The sequence below is a fragment of the Xyrauchen texanus genome, chromosome 45, assembly GCF_025860055.1.
Source record: "Xyrauchen texanus isolate HMW12.3.18 chromosome 45, RBS_HiC_50CHRs, whole genome shotgun sequence".
NCBI classification, from domain to species: Eukaryota; Metazoa; Chordata; class Actinopteri; order Cypriniformes; family Catostomidae; genus Xyrauchen; species Xyrauchen texanus.
Window position 1 is genome coordinate 65118 of NC_068320.1, and position 12094 is coordinate 77211.

The 12094-nt window shown below is 46.1% G+C and overlaps 3 non-coding genes and 2 pseudogenes across 3 annotated transcripts; all 5 read left to right on the forward strand.

Moving 5' to 3' along the window:
• Positions 1-1735: 1735 nt before the first annotated feature.
• LOC127637875 (uncharacterized) lies at positions 1736-1908 on the forward strand (annotated as a pseudogene).
• Positions 1909-2303: 395 nt separating this feature from the next.
• LOC127637861 (U1 spliceosomal RNA) lies at positions 2304-2464 on the forward strand. The gene has a single exon (XR_007969800.1). It is a non-coding gene; the product is annotated as a U1 spliceosomal RNA (small nuclear RNA).
• Positions 2465-4357: 1893 nt separating this feature from the next.
• On the forward strand, positions 4358-4510 carry LOC127637839 (uncharacterized; annotated as a pseudogene).
• A 4910-nt stretch (positions 4511-9420) lies between these two features.
• On the forward strand, positions 9421-9604 carry LOC127637831 (U2 spliceosomal RNA). The gene has a single exon (XR_007969783.1). It is a non-coding gene; the product is annotated as a U2 spliceosomal RNA (small nuclear RNA).
• Positions 9605-9999: 395 nt separating this feature from the next.
• On the forward strand, positions 10000-10163 carry LOC127637852 (U1 spliceosomal RNA). Its single transcript, XR_007969791.1, has one exon. It is a non-coding gene; the product is annotated as a U1 spliceosomal RNA (small nuclear RNA).
• Positions 10164-12094: the final 1931 nt, after the last annotated feature.

Here is a 12094-nt window from a genome sequence, read left to right on the forward strand (position 1 = left end):
GACAGACTGGTGCGGTCGGGCCTCGAGCCAAGCTCAACAGAAGTAAGTCCGAGGCCCAGCTTTTTGGGCCGTGGGGAAGCGTGGACACAGGTGGACTTGAAGTCGTTTTTAAAGAGACCGAGCTAAAAATTTTAGGGGTTAAATTTGACAAAGAGGGTGGAGGACGGGAAATTGGACTGACATGCTAGGGAAAGTCAGGCAAAGACTGGGGTTTTGGGGACTAAGACGATTGACTCTAGAAGGAAAGGTTTTAATATTTAAAGCAGTGATTTTACCCTTACTTTTACTTACATGCTCTGTTTTTAGTCCCCTAGGAGTTTTCTTCTAGACCTGGAGAGGGCAGTGTTTTATTTCTTGTGGGGGTCCAGGTGGGAAAGACTGAAAGGGAGGTCATCAAGAAAAGACCAGAAAATGGGGAAAAGGCCTCCCAGACCCCCACCTGTTTTTAGCCAGCCGCTTCACTGCCCTGCATATTGGTTATCGCGGTGACCCCATCCACAGAAAATAAGACTGCAGCCATGGCCCGCTTTTGGATGGGGTCTTACCTGAGAACTTTAAAGATTTTAAAAAAGATTTGACAACCCCAGTGGCTTTTAATCTTCCAAAAGAATATGATTTTATCAAGAAGTTTTTAAAAAGAAATTGTTTAGAGTCGCAAGATGTCACCCTTTTAACCAACCACAAATCTCTTGTCTCTTTTGTGCAGGACCAGGAAACAGTGAGTCCAGTCCCAGGCCTCACACTAGGTGAGGCAAAAGATGTTTGGAAAAATGCTGCCCACCCAACTCTCCAGAATAGGCACAAGGACATGGCGTGGATGGTGGCCCATGAGATCCTCCCGGTCAGGGCGGTGATGCACTCCAGAGGCATGGCCAAGAATCCAGTCTGCCCTCGTCCGGGTGTAGTGCCCCGGAGACAGTACGACACCTGCTCTGGGAGTGCAGCTGCCTGTGGGACCTGTGGGCCAAGACCGGCCCCTGTATTTCCCGTGCCTGCCAGTGGGTAGGGGCCAGATGGATTACAAGCTCGCCATCCTTGGTGTGGGCCAGGGCTTGAAGGACTGTACAGCAAAAAACTTTACCTCGCTCTGGCTCACTTTCAACTCAATCAAGGATGCCATCTGGACCACAAGAAACCTGCTGGTGGGGAAACACGTTACGGTTCCCCTCCACGCGGCGAGCAAATGGTAACATCAACGCTGCAGGGGTACGGAGCTGTTATTCGGACGGGGGCGGGGTCACACGGAAGAGGTCCGGCCGCCACCGTGCTTTGGCCGCCTGTAGATGCACCCTTACCACCACCGGCTCACGGGAACAGCAGGCCAGCGGGCAGGAGGAGAGGGATCTCCTCTGAGCACAGAAGCGGCATGCCAAGTGCCTTTCCTGGAGAGTGGGATGATGGCCAATTTGATAGGGACTCATCCGGTCTTGAACAATAGATGGCATTTTAAATTGGCACCAAGTTGTTTTTATTTATTATTTTTAAAACATTACTTTTAACACACAATTGAAAAATATGGACTTTTAAGCACACAATTGAAAAATATGGACTTTTAAGATTTTTATGATTTTACTAGTGTCTTAAATTTGTCTTGTTAATTGTCCTTTTATTTTGCAAATATTATGAAGTTGTGTGTATATGTTTTGTTTTATTGGTTAAAGGAAAATGGTAAGATTGTGTGAAAACATATTTGAAAAGAAAAATTGTGGAAAAAAGAAAAAGAGTGACAATAAAAATTTTTTCGAAAGAAAAAAATCTGTTCTTATCAGTTTAATATCTGATACGTCCCCTATCCGGGGACCATATATTAAATGGATTTTTGGGCCTGGGAGATGGAAGAGGGGCTTGCTCCGTCCACTCTACGTATCGACTTGGTATTGCAGTATTTCCAGGCACGGTGCGCTTCCCTTTCGGGGGATCAACATTTGTTATGAAAGACAGAGATCTTTGTTCATTAATTCAATAAGCGTCTGAGAGCGGGCAAATAAGGAATCTTTACTTTAGCTCTTGTTCAGGTGTGTGATTGCGTGTCCGTGAACGAAACGCCGACTCGTCGGCCGAAAGCGAATGGTATAGTGCTGTTGTCGTTCACTCCTGAGACCACAAACTGTCACAAGGCAGAGAACTAATACACAGACTTGGTAGCAATAAAAGTTGGGGTTTAAAGTTTGTGTACACGCCTGTTTAATTGCAAAGCGCATTCATGCACTAGGAGTTGTGGATGATTTGTTTGTGTATGAGGACAACGTTGGTATGAATGGTAAAGAGGAGAATGGGCCCTCTGCCCCAAAACCCTTGCACTTATACTTACCTGGTAGGGAGACACTATGATCATGAAGGTGGTTCACCCAGGGTGAGGCTCGGCCATTGCACTTCGGTTGTGCTGACCCTTGCGAATTCCCCAAATGTGGGAATCTCGACTGCATAATTTCTGGTAGTGGGGACTGCGTCCGCGCTCTCCCTGGTCATTCGTTTAAAAAGAAAACTATCTCTGTTGTGTTTGTCGGGCGTGCTCTCAATTGAGGTGCTTCCCATAAACGCCAACCTGATCATTCGTTTTGCACTGTTTAGATTTTAAGACAGCATTAAACAATGTTGAAAGGCTCGCTTTCTTTTATACAATATTTTGAATCCTAAGCAATGGTCTTGTTTATTTCTCATTTGCATCTCCATCTGTAGAAACGGAATCCTCACTTAACGTGAACACGATCAAAAACACGTTTAAATATTGTAACATTCGTATGCATGTCCCTCCGAAAAGAAAGCCTTGCGTTGTCACTGATCATTTCAACGTAAGAAACATAAACGTTAAAGTTCAATGATGCTATCTTTAAAAACCCCACAAGATGAAGAAAGACATGCTGACAACGGATTCTGCTTTCCCTCCAATCTTACTGATGTTAAGAATAGTGGAAAATTCAGTCAATTAACAATTATATGAAAGCACAGGGAGGAAACAGAAGATGGACATATAAATACTGGGTTAAAAAAAACTAAACGCCAGGATGTGCTTACATGTGAAAGGGATATTTCCAAAATAAAAATACAAATAAAAAAGAAAGCATTTATAATCAGTTCAGCTTTTCCCATTAAAGCTGAGGGTAAAACAGTTATTTAACATATTGTCATTATTATTATTATTATTCATAAAGGGCAACTCGACTTTGGTTGATTATTTTATGACTGAATTTTGTTTAACGAATAATGCAAGTGTCGACAACACTAATGACAAATTCTCTTAAAAGAAGAATTTTCTAATTTGCTGTCAATTCCATCACAAACTCTATACCACTAAGTATTTCAATAAATATATGTAACAGGAACTAAATGGTTTACCACCGATGACATATTTTCATGAATAATGTGAAAACAGTATAGATTAAATGTTAAATATCTCTTAGAGCAGACTCCTATTTTTCTGAACTTTGAAACTGGAATTTCTGTTACACAAGTTGAATTTTCTTGCGCTGTATCAAACTAAGACAAAGACCACACGGCATCCTCCGAGCTCACAAATAGAAATGAAGCGCTGTATCAAACTAAGACAAAGGAAATATGGCGTTCAGCGATCCGACAGAGATAGAAATAAAGAACCGTATCTGCTACTGAAGTGGACGCCATCACCTAAACACGCAGGATTTCCTACTTGCTCACAAAGGATTTCGTCTTCACTTCAAGCTCACTTGTTCAGTGTAAGAGAAAAGCGAGATTAGCCTGAATTATTAAAAGTACAGAGCCAAAGTTAAACTTTGGACCCAATGGATCCGAAAAAGAAAAGAAAAGAAAAGAAAAAAGCCACGATTTGCGTTCATAAGAGAATAAAAAGGTCTGTCTGGCCCCGCGTTTGATTAGCTACTCTGAAACAAGAGACTTCAGCGTCCTTCACTGAGACATAGAAACAAAGCTAGGTGTGGTGTCAGCGTTGGTTGGGCACACATTGACAATGCATACACATTGTTCCCTTTTACACGAAAAGCCAATGTGTAATATAACATTGCGAAGGGCACACAAAAACATAGCAGAAGAAAACATAAATCCCAAATGTTCAAATGTGAGTAGAAAGATCAGTTTGGCCTCCACACGGGGTTTCGGCCAACGGCACTCCAGCGGCCTTCGAGCTGAGAGAAAGACATCAATAAAGTATCATTTGATCGTTTTTGGTGGGAACAATGCTTTGCTTGTTACGCTGAAAAGTGTTGCACGCTGATATTGCATCGTGGAGTGGCATGGTCCATTTTGTTTGGTCCCGCACTGGTCCAAACCGTCCATGTCTGCTTGATAGTTTGTGACCTTTGACGCTCTCACCGTGACCTCATCTCGCTTTTCCGTTTCCGGCCGTCCTCTCACAGATTACGGCATCGCTTCTCGGCCTTTTGGCTAAGATCAAGTGTAGTATCTGTTCTTATCCAGATGGAGGCGACGAGAGATGATACACCTTTGCCGGCTACTTTGGTGCGGCTAAAAAATACTGTGTGATTGCAGGTAATGCCAGATGCTGAAACAAACTTCAAGCGTGAATTTGCACGTGATTTTGTGGTTACCAAGCTTTTGAGAGAGGTCTTTGGAGTTCCAGCTACCCAGGTTTTTTGCCTCCAGGATTTTTCATCTTCTGGATTTATGGATCTGACCTTTTTTCTATTGAAGGACTGTGTTGCTTTCTTTGAGGCTTGGGGGAAAAAGAAGGATCTCCCACCATTGAGGGGCCTGAAGATTTATCCAGCCTTTGCTCAAGACTATTTGCCACTGGTGATTCATCTCTACAATCCTTTTGTGGAGGATGGTGATGTCCTAACTTTTCTGGCGAGGTACTTTGAGTCAGTGAAGGGAGGTGAGCATTTAAAAGATCGTTATGGCATCTGGACAGGCAAGAGGAGGTACCTGGTAAAGCTACGGGCTGACCCAGCATCACCCGGGGGTCTCACACATCCTCCAGGGTCCTTTTTCATCGGTTCTAACCGAGGGTTCCTCCACTATCCAGGGCAGCCACTATACTGCCGAAGGTGTGGAGCTCAAGGCCATTTGAAGGCGGACTGCAGTGGCCAACGATGTCGCTTTTGCAGCTCAACGAGCCACATTGCATCAGAATGCCCGGAGCCCAAAAGCTGCAGCCTATGTGGGGGTGTGGACCACCTGTTCCGCACTTGCCCGACCAGGAGAAAGACATATGCCAGCCTCTTCAGGGAGGGGCCGGACCTGCAGGCAGACTTTGAAGCTCTGCTGACGAGTTTACCTGCTGAGATGGAAAGCCAGGAAGCAGGGCCATCAAACGTAGACCGGATAGAGTCTATAAATGCCAGGTGGATGAAGGTTCGGGTCTTTCCGTAGAGCAAGGGAGACGTGTTGATGAGGATGTGCATCAGCTGCCACCATCCCAGGTATGGTCGGAGATAGATGTGACGGAGGTGTTCTCTGGGGTGTTCAAGGAGTCGGAGCATCCAGCAATGAAGCCTGTGGACATCCAGAAGTGGCATTCTCCTTCGGAAGGGGGTGTGAACCGACCACAGCAGGAGGCCTCAACGAGCATGTTGGCGGAGCTGGGGCAAGGACAACGTCAGCGACGGCTCTCAGAGAATTCTGGGGGTCAAGTGAGAGAGCTCAAGTGCAGTAGGGTAGGACTTTCTAGTGTGCCTCTGCACCAGGGGCTAGCTCCTGGACAGAGCTGGGGGGAGATGAGTGGAGGGGAGGGGGCCATTGCAGGGGAGCATGCTGAGGTGATAGTAGGAAAGAAAAGTGGGGTAGAGGAAGGAAGGTGTGTTGACCACATGCTTACTACAGGCAGGGGAGGTAATGGGGCAAGTAATGGTGAAGGGGAGGAGGGTCCAGGTACGGGGGTTGGTTTTGAGGGGTTCACAAGAAAAGGAAAAGGAAAGGGGAAGGGGTCTTCAGGGAGGAAAGGGAGTGTTTAAGGTTTTGAATAGAAAGTAGGGGCTTAAATATTTTATTTCAATGAATTGCATAAGAGTGGGCACCCTGAACGCAAGGGGAATTAAGATGTTACAGCGAAGGACTGCAGTGTTTATTTCTTTAAAAAGACTTCCATTTGATGTTGTTTTTTTGCAAGAATGTCACCTACAAGGGCAAAGTGATGTACAATGTTTTTCTGCAGGTTGGGAACTGGGGCCATCGGTCTGGGGAGTGGGGAATGTTAGGGCAGATGGGGTGGGTATTTTGTTTTATTCTTGGGAGTTTCTGGTGGAGGCCATAAATATAATTTTCCCAGGGCGTGTCATAGTGGCAGATGTCAGATGGAGGGGGGTGGCTTTCCGTTTTGTGAATGTGTATGCACCAAGTAAGCTTGGGGAAAGGGGTGGTTTTCTGGATATCCTGGCTCCTGTTCTATACACCAACCGACTATTGATTTTGGGTGGGTATTTTAATATGTCCTTAGACAATGCCTCTGGTAAGGTTTTGGCACAGTTGCTGGCAGACTTTTCCCTCCGGGACTCATTTAGGGCCGCAGGTGTTTTAGTGCCCACCTGTACATGGCGCAACAATAGGCAGGAGGCCTCACGTTTGGATTACTTGTTTTTTCCAGCCCATGTGAAGGCGAGAAATTACACCCAGCTGCCCATGTGGTGCTCAGATCATTTTCTGGTAGGGGTTGGGGCAGAGGTAGGAGGTGTGAAAAGAGGGAGGAAAGTGTGGAGATTCAACACCTCCTATCTTAAAGATAAATCTTTCGACACAGCTCTCCAAAGGCTGCTGGTTGGCTGGAAGAACCTACGGGGTCTGTTCGACTCTCACACAGCCTGGTGGGAGGGAGTGAAGGAGAGGATATCTCTCTTTTGCCACAGCTGAGGGATTGCAAAAGCAGAGCGTAGTCGGGCTCAGGCCCGCAGGTGGTCGGAGGAGCTGCAAACTTTGTGGTCCAATGGAGCCCTGAATACAGCAGAAGGGTGGGCCAGAGCCAGGTACCTTCAGGGAGTCTTGATGGATTTTTACTGGGGCAAAGCTAAAACCTTCCTGCTGTGGTCAGGGTCCCAGAAACGCCAGTTGGATGAGAAACCAACAAAGTTTTTCTTTTCCTCAGTACGGGGTCGTCAGCAGCGTAGTAGCATTGAGGGCCTGTTAGGGCAAGGAGGAGTGGTCTCCTCTGTAGAGGGAATGTTGCAGATGGCTGCTGAGTTCTATAGGGAGCTCTTCAGGGGTAGGGCTACTTTGAGTCACGCCACGGGGGATTTCCTGGCGGGGTTGATAGATGTTTTGGACAAGGAGGAGAGTGAGGCTTTAGAAGGTCCTTTGAGCCTTCTTGAGGTTGAGGTGGCATTGCACTCTCTGAAAGCGGGTACAGCTCCAGGGTGCGACGGACTCCCAGTAGAGTTCTACAAGGCCTTTTTCCCCTTGATAGGGGCAGAGCTGGTCGAAACGTACCAGGAGAGCTTGACGAAGGGGCAATTGCCTCCTACTTTGAGGACAGGTTTAGTGACCCTCCTCTACAAGAAGGGGAGGAAGGAGGACCTGGAAAATTGGAGGCCGATAACCCTGCTCACTACCGACTACAAGGTGCTGGCAAAGGTTATAACTGAGCGGCTAAAAAAAGTGGTTAGCTTAGTAGTCCATCCCGATCAGACGTGCGGGGTGCCAGGTAGATCGAGTAAGCTGAACCTGGCCTTGGTCAGGGACATCATCAGCTGGGCCGAACAACGTCATCTGCCTTTGTCAATTTTGAACCTAGACCAAGAGAAGGCTTTTGATAGGGTAAGTCACCCTTTTTTTAATGTCCGTTCTGGAGCACCTGAGGTTTGGTCCTATCTTCAGGTCCTGGGTTATGCTTCTATATGCTGGGGCCATGAGCAGAATCGAGGTGAATGGGTTCTACTCTGAGCTGGTAGAGCAGCGGAGAGGAGTAAGGCAGGGATCCTCGTTGTCCCCCCTACTATATATTTTGACTCTCGAGCCCCTTATGGCGGCTCTACGATCAGCCCCTTCCTTGAAAGGAGTGCACTTACCTGGTGGTAGGGGAGCAAGTGCGAAGGTTGCAGCGTACGCTGATGACACAACGTTGTTCTTGATCTCTGAGCAGGATTTTAAAGTGGCAGATAAGATACTGCATGAGTTTTGTGAGATATCTGGGGCTCGCGTGAACGTGGGTAAGTCTTCTGCGATGTTCGTTGGGCATTGGGCTGGGAGAACAATAGTGCCAGGGGGATATACCTTGTGCCCTGATGGTTTAAAGGTATTGGAAATTAACTTTTTTAGGAGGAATAGTGCACAGGAGAACTGGGGGGCCAAGTTCAAAGCTGCAAAAGCAAAGGTAGTCAGATGGAGCTCAAGGAGGCTCTCATTGTGGGGTAGGTTAGAAGTGGTAAGGGGGGACCTTCTCCCCAGCCTGAACCACCTGGCATATATCTTTCCAGTCCCCTTTTGGTATGGTAAGAAACTGGAGAAGCTCGTCTTTTCCTTCCTCTGGAGGAACGGAACCGAAATGGTCGCCAGGGCCCAGATGTACCGCCCTCTGAAGGAAGGAGGTAGGGGAGTGCCCTGTATCCCTTTAAAAATGGAGGCCCTTTTTTCCTCCTTTGCGGCACATTTGGTGGCCCGGACCACAGAGCACAGCGCAAAGTTCCTTGCTCAGTTTTTGTTGGCCTTTCCATTGAGGTCTATGGTCCCATGGAGAGGAACAATGCCCTGGTCTGCGGATAGGCCGGAGCACTACCAAAAGGTGGCGGTCTTCGTGGCAGGCAATCCCTGGTGTCTCGAAGAGTCTTTAATCTTAAGTCACAAGAAGCTGTATTGTAGGCAGAGGGATGAGCTGTTAGAGGTGGGAGGGAAGAGCGCGCAGCCCTGCGGGGTAGATTGGTCCATCCTGCAACCCTCCTATTTGGTGGGGTACTGCAAGGACCTGAACTGGCTGGCTGCTTTAGGCCGGCTGCCAGCAAGGGAGCATCTTTATAGACATGATCAGGGAAAATCCCCACTGTGTCCAGTGGGTTGCGGGCAGGAGGAAACGATTGAGCATGCGCTGTGGTCCTGTCCTGGAGCAACAGCATTTTGGCATTTAGTAAGGAAGTGGTGGGAGAATTGGGGGGTCTGCACATCACGAGAGATATAGTAATTAATGGGGAGGGGCTGAAGGAACTGGCAAAAGATCGCAGGAGAGTAGTGTGTGGGGTAATCTCAGAGGGAAAGAATATTCTGTGGGAATGGAGAACAGAGTGCGTGAGAAAGCAGTTGCCCTGTTTTTCTACAAAGAGGTTATTTTTCTGTTTACTTGGTAAAATAGCAAAAGAGGTAATCTGTTTCAAACTGTGTTATGGTGAGGAAGAATCAATGAGGATATGGGGGGGGGGGTTATCGAGGGTAGGAGTAGGATAGCTCTTAGAAGCTAGGGGCATCACCTGGTCCTGTTTTTTGTTTCAGTTCTTGAAAGTTGTCAAAGACAAGGTTTTTTTGTGGAGATTTATGTATAGTTGGATTTGAATTGTAATTTGTACCAAATAAATAAAAAAAATCTGTTTTTATCAGTTTAATATCTGATACGTCCCCTATTCGGGGACCATATAGTAAATGGACTTTTGGGCCTGGGAGATGGAAGAGGGGCTTGCTCCATCCACTCTACGTATCGACTTGGTATTGCAGTATTTCCAGGCAAAGTGCGCTTCCCTTTCGGGGTATCAACATTTGTTATGAAAGGCAGAGATCTTTGTTCATTAATTCAATAAGCGTCTGAGAGCGGGCAAATGAGGAATCTTTACTTTAGCTCTTGTTCAGGTGTGTGATTGCGTGTCCGTGAATGAACCGCCGACTCGTCGGCCGAAAGCGAATGGTATAGTGCTGTTGTCGTTCACTCCTGAGACCACAAACTGTCACAAGGCAGAGAACTAATACACAGACTTGATAGCAATAAAAGTTGGGGTTTAAAGTTTGTGTACACGCCTGTTTAATTGCAAAGCGCATTCATGCACTAGGAGTTGTGGATGATTTGTTTGTGTATGAGGACAACGTTGGTATGAATGGTAAAGAGGAGACTGGGCCATCTGCCCCAAAACCCTTGCACTTATACTTACCTGGTAGGGGAGACACTATGATCATGAAGGTGGTTCACCCAGGGTGAGGCTCGGCCATTGCACTTCGGTTGTGCTGACCCTTGCGAATTCCCCAAATGTGGGAATCTCGACTGCATAATTTCTGGTAGTGAGGGACTGCGTCCGCGCTCTCCCCTGGTCATTCGTTTAAAAAAAAAAAACTATCTCTGTTGTGTTTGTCGGGCGTGCTCTCAATTAAGGTGCTTCCCATAAACGCCAACCTGATCATTCGTTTTGCACTGTTTAGATTTTAAGACAACATTAAACAATGTTGATGTTAAAAAGGCCATTACTAGTAATATGCCTTCTGACATAAATCTTTTTCTTTTGCCGAGATTGATCGATGCACAGCATACAGCATAGCAGCCAATCAGCGTTCAGCTGATCTACGTGCATGCTGAACATCCCGCCCACAGTGCTCTGTGTGAAGTTGAGAGTTGATTCTGTCGGAGCACTAACGCTGTATTTTTGCCGTTGTAAATAACATTTTAGTTGTTAATTTCATGGGTGTTGTGCGTCAATGCAAAGTAAGTGAATTATACTTGATTTCTAGCAATCATATGTGCAATCCTAGACCTGTTCAATATTTAGTTTGCCATTATAATGAGCATTAGCTCGTTGAGGTTAATTATAGGAGTTATCACGGCTTTGTAACGATGTTGTGCTGTATATAGGATGTTATATATCTACTTAGTTCTTCATATTGATGTAATCTATGTATATTTCATCAGTGTTTGATGCATTCAATTGTTAAAGACTGCGTTTGAGGTATTCTGAAGTTGTAAACTACTTAATGCATGTGCGTGTAACAAGCCCAGACAGAGCACCGCTGACAAACTATGAGACGCAGATCAAACTGTTTAGAGTGTAATTTAATGTATGGCATAGCAAGTTTGTTTTTCTTTCTTTATTAATCTCATTTCCATATTTTGTTCATACTCATCATGTACCTGTTTTAAAATATTTAATGTTATTATTATGTATGTTTACACTTGCCTATATTTTCTGTTACCATAGAAAAACCACACCTACTTATACACCTTGATTAAGGACAACTACTTTGTTATCTGAGTTGATGTGGTGACAAATAAACGGGTTATTCCCAAATATCGGACATCTACTGACCAGTCTCTTACCAGACACCCTGTGGCGGGTTTTCAACCTAACTAGCAACATAACTAAATGTGATTGAGCTGTCATCAGTCAATTCATTTCTTGGAGCCGGATGAAACTTGCTACAGGCTTATAAGATGTCAGCACACGCAGAAGATGAGCCAACTGTGCGTGTCAGAAGGAAGACTGCCCTTCCCGCCCGATATGAAGATTTTGATCTCACTGGTTTCTCCCTGCCTAAGCTCTTGTATCCCGAACCCGTGTCACCAATCACTCAGATGCCCTCCTATCGGTCAGAGGGTGAAACCCAACAGGAGGGTGCAATGGCATCCGATCCAGTACAGATCCTAGGTGATGAGCCCCTTAGCTCAGAAGAATGGTCCGACACTGAACTAAGCAGGTCTGAGAATGACATTCTCAAGCGAAGAAATATTACTTCTCGCCATGCAAATAGGAACATGTTTCGCACTGTCAATCCGATCCAGCAGGAAAGGGATGCATTGCAGCAGACAAATCAGCAATATGCACAAGAGCTCTCTCAACTTAAGCGGCAGATGCAGCAGCTACAGATTCAGGTAGAACAACAACGGCCTGTGGCTCAACCGCTACCATCTGTTATTCCTGCCCGTCAGTCATACACTAGCCAGCCTATTCCTGCACCACGTCGTGTAAAGAACATGCAGTCAGCTGAGAGAAGTTTTAGGCCTGTGCCAGCACCACGCTTCAGACAACATGATATCAACTCAGATCATGAACATTCTTCTGCTCCTGTGGCTGATCTCAGAGACAACGATTACTCCCCCTATGACATTCCATGTGCCCAGCCATCCAGTTGGGAGGTTCCAAAGGAGGAGGAATTTTACCAACCTGAAAGAGAATATCAACCCCCATATGAGAGAGCGTGTGCAACCTCTACACCTTATGATTCTGCCTGGCGCCAAAGAACGGCCCATAGC